Genomic DNA, 12,280 nt, shown 5'->3' with positions numbered 1-12,280 from the left:
ATATAGTCAGCCAGCCCGCCCCATGTAGTATATAGTCAGCCAGCCCGCCCCATGTAGTATAGTCAGCCAGCCCGCTGTGGTATATAGCCAGCCAGCCCTCTGTGGTATATAGCCAGCCCCATGTGGTATATAGCTAGCCAGCCCTCTGTGGTATGTAGCCAGCCAGCCCTCTGTGGTATGTAGCCAGCCAGCCCGCTGTGGTATGTAGCCAGCCAGCCCGCTGTGGTATGTAGCCAGCCAGCCCGCTGTGGTATGTAGCCAGCCAGCCCGCTGTGGTATGTAGCCAGCCAGCCCGCTGTGGTATGTAGCTAGCCAGCCCCATGTGGTATGTAGCCAGCCCCCTGTGGTATGTAGCCAGCCAGCCCCCTGTGGTATGTAGCCAGCCGCATGTAGTAAATCGACAGCCAGCACCCAGGAGAATATAGCCAGCCAGCCCCCTGGAGAATATAGCCAGCCAGCCCCATGGAGAATATAGCTAGCCCGTATAGTATATAGCCTGCCAGCCCCCAGTTTGTCCAGCACATTAAAAAAAAATTAAGTACTCACCTTTCCGCTGCCGAGCCGTGCACACAGATCTGTCACTGACCTGCAGTTGGCTGGGGGCACATGAAGAAAGAAGAAGACCTGGCGTCGGAAAGGTGAGTACGCAATTTTTTTTAATACACTAGAGTATAAGCCGAATGGGGAATTTTCTGCACAAAAATTGTGCTGAAAACTCAGCTTATACTTATATACGGTATTTTGCAGGGTGGCTGTGCTGGTGTAGAACTGCACCGCAGCTTGCTGACTTTTACTCATGAAAGTTTGCAGGGTGTAACGAGTACATAGGCACAATCCTGGAATGCTCCATGCCTACTTGGCATGGAGGTGATATAGAGGGGGAAATGATCACAATTACTGGGGGTTCGCTAGTAATTGCAATTATTTCAGGGCATGTACACCAGAAAACTGCACACAACCCCTGATAAATCTCCCCCAAGGACTGGATTACATAAGGTCATGCAAACCTTGGGTAAACAAGCTATTAGTGTGAATACATGCCATACACAAAGAGAAAGCATTTTTAATACGGCACTTTGCTGTTTCTTATCAGTCTTGGTGGAGATTTTCATTACACCACTTCTGTGCGGAAATACTTTAGTGACTGCATTCTGTAATGATGAAAGTGAAGAAATCTATTTTCACAATCACAATAATTTGATGATACTGAAATATACACCCACACACACACACACACACACACACACACACACACATATTATATATAATATTCAGGTGCAAGTCATCTATCAGTATATGATCTGCTAACATAAAAATAGTAATTTATTGGCCATTTTGTATTAACAGTATAGGCTTCATAGACTGTAAGCTCTTGTGAGCAGGGCCCTCACTCCTATTGTTCCATATGAATGTTTGTAATGTAGTACTATAATTGTATATGTCCCCTATGATTTATAAAGCGCTACGGAATTTGATGGCGCTATATAATAAGATTATTATTATTAGGCTAAAGGTAGGAACATTCAGAACACCTTTAGTTTTCGGTGGTTACCTAAAATCATAACTAGGAGCAAAGAAATATTTATCCTCTAGTGGCAGAATTGTAAAATTGTACTCTTTGGAGTCAGGTAAACCAAAATCTTTATAGTAAGTTTTACTGATAAGCATCGAAATGTAGTCTGATCTGCAAGTAACATATTACAGAGCAGGAGGAGCACAGTACAATTATATACAGTATACATACCTTCTACATGCAGGGCTGGTTTATATGTGTCTTTTTTGACTGCATGGAAAAATCTCACTACACACAATACTCTACCTAATAATGACTAATGAGTCATAAATCTATGTGCTCTCATTCATAAACAAATAGCTATGTATTTGTTAACTACAAAGATCAAGAAGTTACATCACATACAACAAAGTCCTCACCAAAAACACAGCACAAGAACCAAGCCCAATACATAAAAACAGCTCCAAAACCAGGCTCAGTATATAAATACAGCACTAAAACCAAGTTCTGTACATAAATGCATTATCAAGTTCACTACATGAATACAGCCCTAGAACAAAGCTCACTACAAACATACAGCACCAGAACCAAACTCAGTGTACAAATATTGAGCATTATCAACATGCAGGCTGTACAGGAGTTTGCAGCCCTGATCGATAAGTAGTCACAAAATGAGAATTTGAAATAATAATGTTAGTTTTATTGAATACTTTTATTCTCAGTGAAAAAAACAGGGCTGTGGAGTTGCAGAGTCATGATAAAATGGTCCGACTCCACAAACATATAATAAATTGGAAACATTTTGAAATTTACTTTAAATGTCTGTTCTATTCCTGATCTAAGGATTAAGGTCAGGGGTGAGCAACATTTATTGGTCCAAGAGCCACATTTTCATACTGCTCAACTTTAAGGGGCCACATTAGTAACCGGTATCCTAGATGCACCAACTACAGTACAGCACAAAATGCAAACCCAGAAATTATAAATGTCAGAGTACAGCAAATACCAGCGCACTCCAGCCTCCTTTCAGAGCCAACCGCTCTCAGCTCTGCTCAGCAGCTTTATGCAGCCTGATTAGGCTGCTCCCACCACCTGTGTCCAAGGTGCTGGACAACACAACCTCAGCATTAAAGGGGTATTCTCGCCTGGGCATTCACATTCAGTTTCACTAATCTTCCATTTATAAACATTTCTTCAATTGGATGTTATTAAAAAAATGTTCCTGTGTGAAGATAATTTCTCATAAATTTAGCCATTCTGTCCCTTAGAAACGAGATGGCTTCCTCAGTTACGACCACGTCAGACTCTGTCAGCGGTGGCCAGACATGAGCTATTGAGTCTTGTCTGACCTCCTGGATTCAGAAATCATTACCACAGGACGGCTGTGCAATATGTAGTAAATCCCGGATATTTCATATACAAAAACAATTTGTTTCTTTGTGCAATCCCTCCAGCAGACGTGGCCGTATCCGAGGAAGCTATCTCGTTTCTAAGGGACAACATGACTACATTTATGAGAAATTATCTTCACACAGGAATATTTTTTTTAAGAACATCTAATTGAAGAAATGTTTATATATTGCAGATTTATCAAGCTGAATGTGAATGCCCAGGCGAGAATACCCCTTTAAGGCCTTGCATAATAGGAAAACCCAGGGGAAACATACCACCCATCCACAGTTAACCCCTTCAGTGTCTCACAGTCCTCAATGAGGTCATGAAAAACCCCTGGGGGAAATCTTAACCTTTTTAAAATTTACTTTATTCTTTTACAAGTTTCCCCCTGTAACTGGGGCATCTATAAGAGTCTATAAGGGGGAAATGACCACCTGTCATTGGTGATGCTGAACAGAGCTGTACTGGGTCTGGTCTAATCACGTGACCACCGAGTCTATAGAGCCGGGAGCAGTGACACCTCTGCTCCTCTATATATTTGGGTACTTCAGTGCGATGCTGTGAGGAGCGAGAAGCAGTAATAAACCACATCTCCCTTCTCCCTAGGGTCTGCAGGTGTCAATGACGGTCCTGCTTCCATAGGCTGGAGCATTAAAAAACAGCAATGACGTCGCTGCACACTCCAGACCTGTGCCCGCTAATGCCTAAAGTCAGCGGGTGTCCGAGTAGAGTTAAAAGTGGAGATAAATTCTTCTGAAAGGCCCTTGGCTCTAAACATTGACCCTTCAGGACCCAAGCACATATCTGATTCATCTCTGGATGTGGTTGGTCCCTGATATTGAAGGTCTTGCCTAAAAGAATTGGATCTTCCAAGGCCATCTTCTTTAAAACTGGAAACCAGTTTTTCTTTTGTCCCTTTCTCAATGTTTGAAGAATTTTTTTTCCATTGGTGACTGAAGGCATACAAGTTGTTGGAAAAGAAAGTGTCTGTTTTTTTTGTATTTTTACTGGTGGCAAACAGATCCAGTTGTGGTTGGTCCCATGTTGATATTAACGGAGTTAACAACTAAAAACTTAGTTGTTTAGACACCATTGATGGAGTTCTATTATATTCCTGCTTAGGAAATCTACCAAGACGTTGTTTATTCCACTGAGATGCTCCACTCTTTGGGAAAGAACTTTGTTTTCTGCACAAATGAATATCTTCTTTGACAGATACCGAAGGGTCTGGGAGCGGGTGCCCCGTTAAAGATACATGTAGGCCACTGTTATGAAGTTGTCTGATGGATTTTTCGATTTTGAATTTCCCCCACAGCCTTTAGTTCTCTGAAGTTGGAGAACCTGTTTTTTTTATTGCAGGAGGCCAGGGACCCTGAAGAACACCTGTGGGTAACATCGCAACCAAGCCGGAATGGTTTGCATCTCTGTGACAGCCCAGTAATTCCATTGTTTTTTATCATTGAAGTCACAAAAGGAAGGTCTTCTCTGTGCTTGTTTGGGTTGTGGAAAGCCCTTCTTTTTATTGGAGGCCTCTAAGATGGTGGGGAGATCAGGTCCAAAGTCGAATTCTCCTGTATAAGGAAGGCTACATAATTTTGACATCTCCTGACCATTGTTTTAGCCAAAAGTCGAGAGAAAAAAAAAAAAGTGTACTCACCTTCCGACGCCCCCTTCCCCGGCAGGTCCTCTTCTATCCATAGAATGAGGTCACGGTCCAGTATCCACTCCCCATCATGAATATTATTCAAATTGGCGGGGGTTTTAAACTTGCAGTGTTTGTGTTATATTTATAGGTTTGTCGTGATTAAAGGTGGGTGATCCACCTGAAACACGTAGACGTTTATGAATTGTCAATGGTGTACCTTTGAATAGAGATGTGTGAAGCTGAAAACTATGGCTGGACTGTGACCTCATTCTATGGATTTAAATGCACCTAAGCAACAAGGTGGCCCGTGCCTTTTCCGTCACACATGGCGAAAATAATGGGAAGGTGAGCTGATATTCCCTATGCATCTTCCTCTTCTATCCATTGCAGCTCCGGCATCAGCTCCATGTCTCCGTGGGCACCATGACGTCAGCCCCATGCTGACATCATAGTGTTTGCAGATGCCGATGCACATAGTAGAATGTCAGCGTGCAGCTGACGTCCTGGTGCCTGCAAGGGACCACGCGGGGACACCGAGCCGATGGAAGAGGAGGGGGGGGGGGGGTGTTTCATCGGAAGTGAGCACACATTTTGTTTTTTTCCTACAGGCATTATATTGGGGGCAGGGGCTGGCAGGCTATAGACCGCAGGGGCTGGCAGGTTATTTACTGCAGAGGCTGGCAGGCTATATACTGGGGGGGGGGGGGGAGGGGGCAGACAGGCTATATACCACAGGGGGCTGGCAGGCTATATACCACAGGGGGCTGGCAGGCTATATACCACAGGGGCTGGCAGGCTATATACTGGGGGGGCTGTGACCAATGCATTTCCCACCCTCAGCTTATACTTGAGTCAAAAGTTTTTCCCAGTTTGTGTTAAAATTAGGGGTCTCGGCTTATACTCGGTTCTACTTATACTTGAGTATATACTGTAAGCTGTAAAGCACTCAGTTTTGTTTTGATTATGTTGCAGCTCTGATCATAGGCCAATATATTTTGATTTCTAGAGGAAGCTATTTTGAATGCATTGTGTAAGCTACTAGAAGTGAATTGAAAGGACAAGCTTGTGTCAGCTCTTAACTCCTCCTGTTTTGCCAGGTCTTGCTTTGTTTACCTTGTATATGCTCACACCCATCTGCACTGGTATCCTACCTACTAGGCAAACACACAATCACTTCTATAAAGACTTTCATCTTACATTCTACTTCTGGGGTCCTGGGTTTGAATATAATGAATGGCATTGTCTTCATGGATTTTTAACCCTGTTCCAGTTGCCTCCGCACTCCACATACTGATTGGGTGAATGTATTTTAACTTTTTCAGCTCTAGTGTGTTAATATCTGAGGTAGTTGCAAGGACTATAAGTCCCATAGGGGACGTGGACTGTTAGGAGGTAAAATTATCCCTCGGCAGAATATGTTTACATTTACATAAACATCAAGAAAATAATGTTAGAGAATAGCGCAGATAACACTTAGCTTGTATCCAACGACACAGAATGGGTGCACATTTTGTCCTCACACACAGTATATAATCTTTCGCTGGACAATATGATGGGGAATTTAAAGGCATTGACAGGAACGGCGGTCAACTTGGGTATTGCTTTCTGTACCGAACCACTGTGCCCACTGGTACCAATATTACTGGTATAAGTAATTGCCCTACAAATGTCAATGCCGAGCCAGAGCACCAGTACGGGCCTGATAGGGACCCAGACACCACGCTACATTGAAGTGCAAGGCTTCAGGTGCACTAGAGTGCCGAAACCTGACTGCACACAGCATCTGATCTTGATGCCGAAATGCATGAAGTTCTGGTCTAGGTACAGGAGAACCCCCGCCATACAGTCTCAGTCACCTCCCCAATATAATCATATATGTCTATATTGTATGTAAATAACTACGTAACTAACTATGCAAATAATAAAAACAAGCAAACCAAAGTAGGCTGTTGTCCTTATGCAACGTGCAAGTTAGCGTATCTGTATCCCTATAAGTAACTTGTACGTAATCGTATGTATCCCCAACTGTAACAATATGCCTAGGCACTGTGTACAAAAAAATTTCGGACTATGGTATCATATCGTAATCAGATACTTATCAAGGTACTTGTAATCAATCCCATTATGCAATAGACAGAGCATCAGCCAGCGCTATCTCTAGTTGTTTTAAGCGACAATCGTTAATCATATTTATGTATGATGCAAGGAATCCCTAAAGGAATCAGTGCATTGTGCTCCGTCCACTGGACCTGACCAGCACATGGGCCCGTATACACGGACTGGGAACTTTCGCATGCAATTTGTGTGCCACATGCCGACGTAATTGTTTGTGAGCCACCGGCATTGCGAGAAGACCCGAAGAGGCACCGGATCATCCGAAGCAAGAAGAGGACCTGCAGGGGTTGTTGGAAAGACTCGAGTATAAGCTGAGTTAGGTTTTTCCAGCACAATTTATGTGCTGAAAAACTCGGCTTATACTCAAGTATGTACGGTAATCACTATTAAATTGCGACTCCCTTATGGACCCAGGTCCTTGAGGTAGTTACATGTCTAAGCATAGTGATACCTGAACTGTCCTGGTATTGAGGGAATCGGTCAGATATTTGGGATGGAATCTGCAATATTTTGAATAGGCACAGACGCCATAAGATACTATACTATTATTTACTAACAGGCCCCCTCCCTCCCCTAGGAGCTGGGTTGAGTGAAGGGGAGAGTAAAAAACCATTGAACAGTACTACAAGTACACCTTTATTAACCAACATGCTGGAGCTAGGAATTACTTCTGTAGTTTCAATGAGAAGAGGAGTTTTGCCTGATTACATTGCTGTCAACATTTTTTGTTTGTTAACACTGTGTTAGCGTGAGTTAACAATGTGTTAAAGCATGCATTTTAAAGACAATGGGGCAGATTTACTTACCCGGCCCATTCGCGATCCAGCGGCGCGTTCTCTGCTCTGGATTCGGGTCCGGCCGGGATTCATGAAGGCAGTTCCTCCGCCGTCCACTAGGTGGCGCTGCTGCGTTGAAAATCATCTCAACGCGCCGGAATGCACCACCTCGGACCAGGTGAAGGTAAGCGCTCCCCAAGCGACACTTTTTCGGTATTTAAATGCGGCGGTTTTTCCGAATACGTCTGGTTTTCGTTCAGCCACGCCCCCCGATTTCCGTCGCGTGCATGCCGGCGCCGATGCGCCACAATCCGATCGCGTGCGACACAATCCCGGGGCAATTCAGGTACAATCGGCGCAAATCGGAAATATTCGGGTAACACATCGGGAAAACGCGATTCGGGCCCTTAGTAAATGACCCCCAATGTTGCCTTTATCTCCTCTTTTCAGCTGTTGTTGCATTAACGCCACATATGAACGCACCCTTAAAACCAAAGAAATAGCAGAATTTGTCACTATTTTAAAGCTGGTCAATCACTTTCCTTAAAAGTTGACTGCGAAGGTGATCAATCAGACTAGATTTTTTTCTTCACTGATCCTGCATGTAAATAATCTTCCTAAATTTATTACAACAAGACCAATTGGAGCACTGCCCAACTTGATGATTCACCAGATGGAACAAGATAGAATTAGTCATCGGCAGCTTTCTAGAATGCAGTCTGCCGGCTATGTGTTCTGAACACGCATCCAGTCTCTGGGAGAAGTTCATATGAAATATTTTATGACAGCTAAACTATGGGAGTAGTTCTATCTACTAAATGGGCCCTGAGGATGGTGAGGAGCAGCTAGAAGATTCTAAGAGAGAGAACTCATATGTGACTTATAAAGCTCACACACACGTCACACACAAGTCCTATTGAAGTCAATTGTGCAGAGGATTTCACCCTACAAACCACAAACTACTTAGACGACTATAAAAACATCTGGCAAAGTTCTGACAAGTCAACATCAGATGTCAGAATAGCAGGGCAGCTAAGGAGACATATGGTCCCATGTTTTGTTGATTGCAAGGGGTCCTTCCAGTCATATCCACCACGATCAGACATTTATGCTCAATCCTGTGGATAGGGAATAAATGTCCTTTTTGGGTAAACAACTTTAATAGTAGCTCCCCGCATCTCCTCTTCCCTCTTGGCTTCCTCTAGAGAGAGGTCTATGCGCTCTACCTGATCACACTATGACACAGTGGTGTTACCGCCTGATGACATCATAGTGTGTGCGCGGGCAGAGTGCATGGACGCGTTCCCATCCGCGCTATTACACACAAAGCTGAGAGGGAAGAGGAGATATGAGGAGTTCCGGAGGTAAGTACTATGGGGAGATTTATTAATCTGTCCTCGACAAAATTCTGTCGTAGGTTGCACTAAAAAAAAAAACCTGTCTGCACCTCATTTATAAAGGTTTTTAGACAGTTTTCTGGCTCTCCAATGACTAGCTTGACAAAAGGGCGTGGCCTCAGAAAAGGAGGCGTGATCTTGCGCCAAAAATGTTTGTGCACCAGAAACGCTGCTAACCTGATAGAATCGTGTCCTAACTTTCTGGCATAAAGTAAGCCAACTAAGGAGGTGCTGAGTACGACTAGACACACTTTACTAGGACAGATTTATCATTCAGCATTAGACACTTTTATAAATCTGGTGCAGATTAATACTGTCTAGTCTAACTCTGCACTGTCTAACCTTAGGACACTTTTTATAAATCTGCCCCACTGTTTTTTTTCACATAACGAGGGGCTGCGGCTAGTGAGGGGAGTCTTCATGGGGCATTTCATTAGTGAGGGGAGACTGTGATCAAAGCATTTCCCACCCTAGGCTACACTGGAGTCAATACATTTTCACAGCTTATACCCGAGTATATTTTCAAATAAAAACAAATGATCCTCCATGTTGCCTTATTCTGACACCAGTAACTTTTTCATATTTTAGTATACAGAGATAAGTAAGATGCAATTTTTTGCTCGGCCAGCTTATGCTTTTATTAATCCCATTTTACAGTAGTAAAAATAGTAACAGTACTGTAATTCAGAGCCACATTAGGGATAAAAGAGGAAAATAAAGGTGACCTGTCTATGCAAATTCTCGTTTTCTAACTATTGCAAAGGGGAACAGGAAGAACTTGTAATGAGGTTTCCTTTTAACTTTTTCAAAACCAGTTCTGTACATTTAGCAGAAAGGGAAATCCATCCTCCAGCAAACTGCCTTCTAGCTATACATTAAATGGTGCAGCTACTAGACCATGGCATACATTATAAGAAGGAAACTATGGTGCCAATAATGAGCAGGTATATGATGTCTTTATGGTTCTGTTTACAGGATACACAAATGGCATACTGGTTCAGGAATTTCTATTTTATGCTAAAAGTAATCTAAAATACTCCTTTTGGCCAAAGATAAGTCCTGTCACATTCTGAATACAGATACAACTTATCACCCTCATTAATAAAGCTCTGCACATAGCTGCACTTCCCTACCACTCTTCTCTAATCTCGGTCTTTCGCCCTACCTCTGCCAACTATCAAAGATTAATTTATTTAATCCAAACTTCTCCAGGGCTTCTCCTAAGCTGCTTGAATTCTCTGGAATGCCCTTCCAACTCCCAAAGTATCACATTCCTCCATAGCATGTTCCTTTCACTAACCTGACCTGTTCACCTGTGCATCTGGGGGCGTGCCATCGGACGATCCGACTGATTCGGACTGAGTGCGGGATTTAGGATTCGAATTGTGTCGAAAGACAATGCACTTACATGCACCAGGAAGAAGAAGGTGAACTCTGTCGGACCGGAGAGGGGAAGCGACACATGCAGGAAATCGGGCGCACAATCTTAGTGAATTGCGGAGGAATGCATAATCATCTGTGGACGCCTGTTTATATCCCATTCGTGGGTAAGGACCACGCACGTGTCTGTGACCACTGAAAATAACTGCAAAAAAATGTGAACACGGCCAGCAATAGGACCTGCTCTATCTTTAGCGTCTCAGGTATTCACAGCCCACAGAAGCAAATGAAGACGTCTCCTAGCTGTAGAAAATACGGCTAACACATGTTCTCATTTTCTTGTAGTGTGCAGATAACCATTAAAAACAGACCTTATGCTGAGAATGAGCTTGGTTGTGGGCATTTAGCCTTATATAGACTAATTAACCTACATTCATCTGCTCAGTATAACTAGCATCCAGCAAGAAACACTTGATAATAAAGCGCAGAAGACTGCTCTCCTGCTAAAAAAAGCTGTAGAGGTTTAGGGGAGGCCATTAAAAGCTACTGTATGGTATCCATCCCCGGCCTCCGCTGTGCGAAGTTCCCCAGTCACCGGCAGCAGCAAATCAGTGGCATATGTTTGTTTCTGGAAAGCAGGAGAAGCTGCGGAGAACATATCCCATTCTATGTGCATACAGTAGGATGTGCTCCTGCCCTACTATTTGAGGACATACTGGGAATCCTTCCGGTGTATTCGTACAAAGGAAAGGAAGCCTAAGCCTGACAGTGATCATGAACGGATCTTAAGTGGTTAATAGTGACATCTTTGAGGGGGTCAATTCTCAGGAACACCCAGTCCTTGGAAAAGGCAATAGTGGGGTCATGTAAATACCGGTTCACCCCATCTTCAATCCGTGTAAAGGGGAACCCCGGTGACGTCCCCATATATATGCACACAAAGTTTTGTCCATTGACTTGTGAAGTTGTAGCCATGTGCTGGTTTACATTCTACATAATGTGGACATGCTCCTCCAGGCACACAGTCATGTGACAGGACACCTCTATCATGGTGCCCCAATACACCTCACTATAGCACTCAGTGACAGCGCTACTCACCCCTTCCCTGCTGAGGACTGCTCACAGAGACGGCAGCCGACATTGAGAGTCACATCACCAGAGCAGAGTCCAGAGTCTACGTTCTCAGTGCAGAGCAGTGTGAATCATACAATGTCACACAAAATGGATCAGCACACCGCACATGCAACGTCACCACACACCCCGCACTGCCGCGACGGGACGGCCACCCAGGCCACGCCCGCTTCTGCCCGGCTCCGCCTACATTCCTATGCACGGAGGAACATGGGCGGGGTGGTGACGTCACGACCGGCAGACCGTTGCTTGTCCCTAGAAGCGGGTGGTTTGAACGTCCTTAGAAGGATCCTCTCTGTGAGAAAAAATAAACGCGCCCGCGTTACTTTGTATTGTGACACTGGGGTCCCTGTATACTGTGCAACAGTATCGAGAAAAATCTCCAAGCACAGAAACAAGAGAGCAGACTGCCTCTTTTACCAGCAGATTTGTGACTCTGGCTGGAAGGGTGAGAACAGGTAGTGTGGGGGTGATGGTACAGGGCAGAGGAATTTTACCGCCAATACTTCAGTCAGATAAGAGAACAATGTATAAAAGTGAATCTACCATCATAATCCAACATGGTAAACCAGGGGCACTGTGACTGATCATCTTATATTTGCTATCCATGGCCTCCTGACTGCTAAAATCATCATTTCCAACTTTGTTAGAGAAAGATGGACATAAGCCCGCCTTTTGTCTGCCCTCTTAGTGCCCTTCATCTCTCCCTTACATTTTGCCCCCTAAGCTCCCACTCAACGTTGTAGCTTCTCTTATTGACCCCCCAGCAGGTCCCCACATATTGTGCCCCTCACCAGCAGCTCCCCCTGTTATTCTGCCCCCCCCCCAGCAACTGCCTCTGTTATTTTGACCCCCCCCCCAGCAACAGCCTCTGTTATTCTAACTCCCCCTAAAAGCTCCTCCTGTTATTGTGCTCCCCTATCAGCTC

General features: G+C 44.2%; 1 protein-coding gene across 3 annotated transcripts in view; it reads right to left on the bottom strand.

The window, feature by feature from the left end:
- The window catches only part of C7H11orf24 (chromosome 7 C11orf24 homolog), a 29,016-nt gene extending 17,440 nt beyond the window's left edge, over positions 1–11,576 (bottom strand). For 2 of the 3 annotated variants that reach the window (XM_072117990.1, XM_072117991.1), the window contains exon 1: positions 11,320–11,576. The gene's annotated coding sequence lies outside the window, so the exon portion shown is untranslated. The remainder of the gene's footprint in view (positions 1–11,319) is intronic. The other variant, XM_072117989.1, reaches the window with a different exon arrangement.
- Positions 11,577–12,280: the final 704 nt, after the last annotated feature.

Source organism: Engystomops pustulosus, chromosome 7, assembly GCF_040894005.1.
Source record: "Engystomops pustulosus chromosome 7, aEngPut4.maternal, whole genome shotgun sequence".
Taxonomy (NCBI): domain Eukaryota; kingdom Metazoa; phylum Chordata; class Amphibia; order Anura; family Leptodactylidae; genus Engystomops; species Engystomops pustulosus.
Note: the sequence above shows the minus strand (reverse complement) of the source record. Positions and strands in the feature narration are given on the sequence as shown.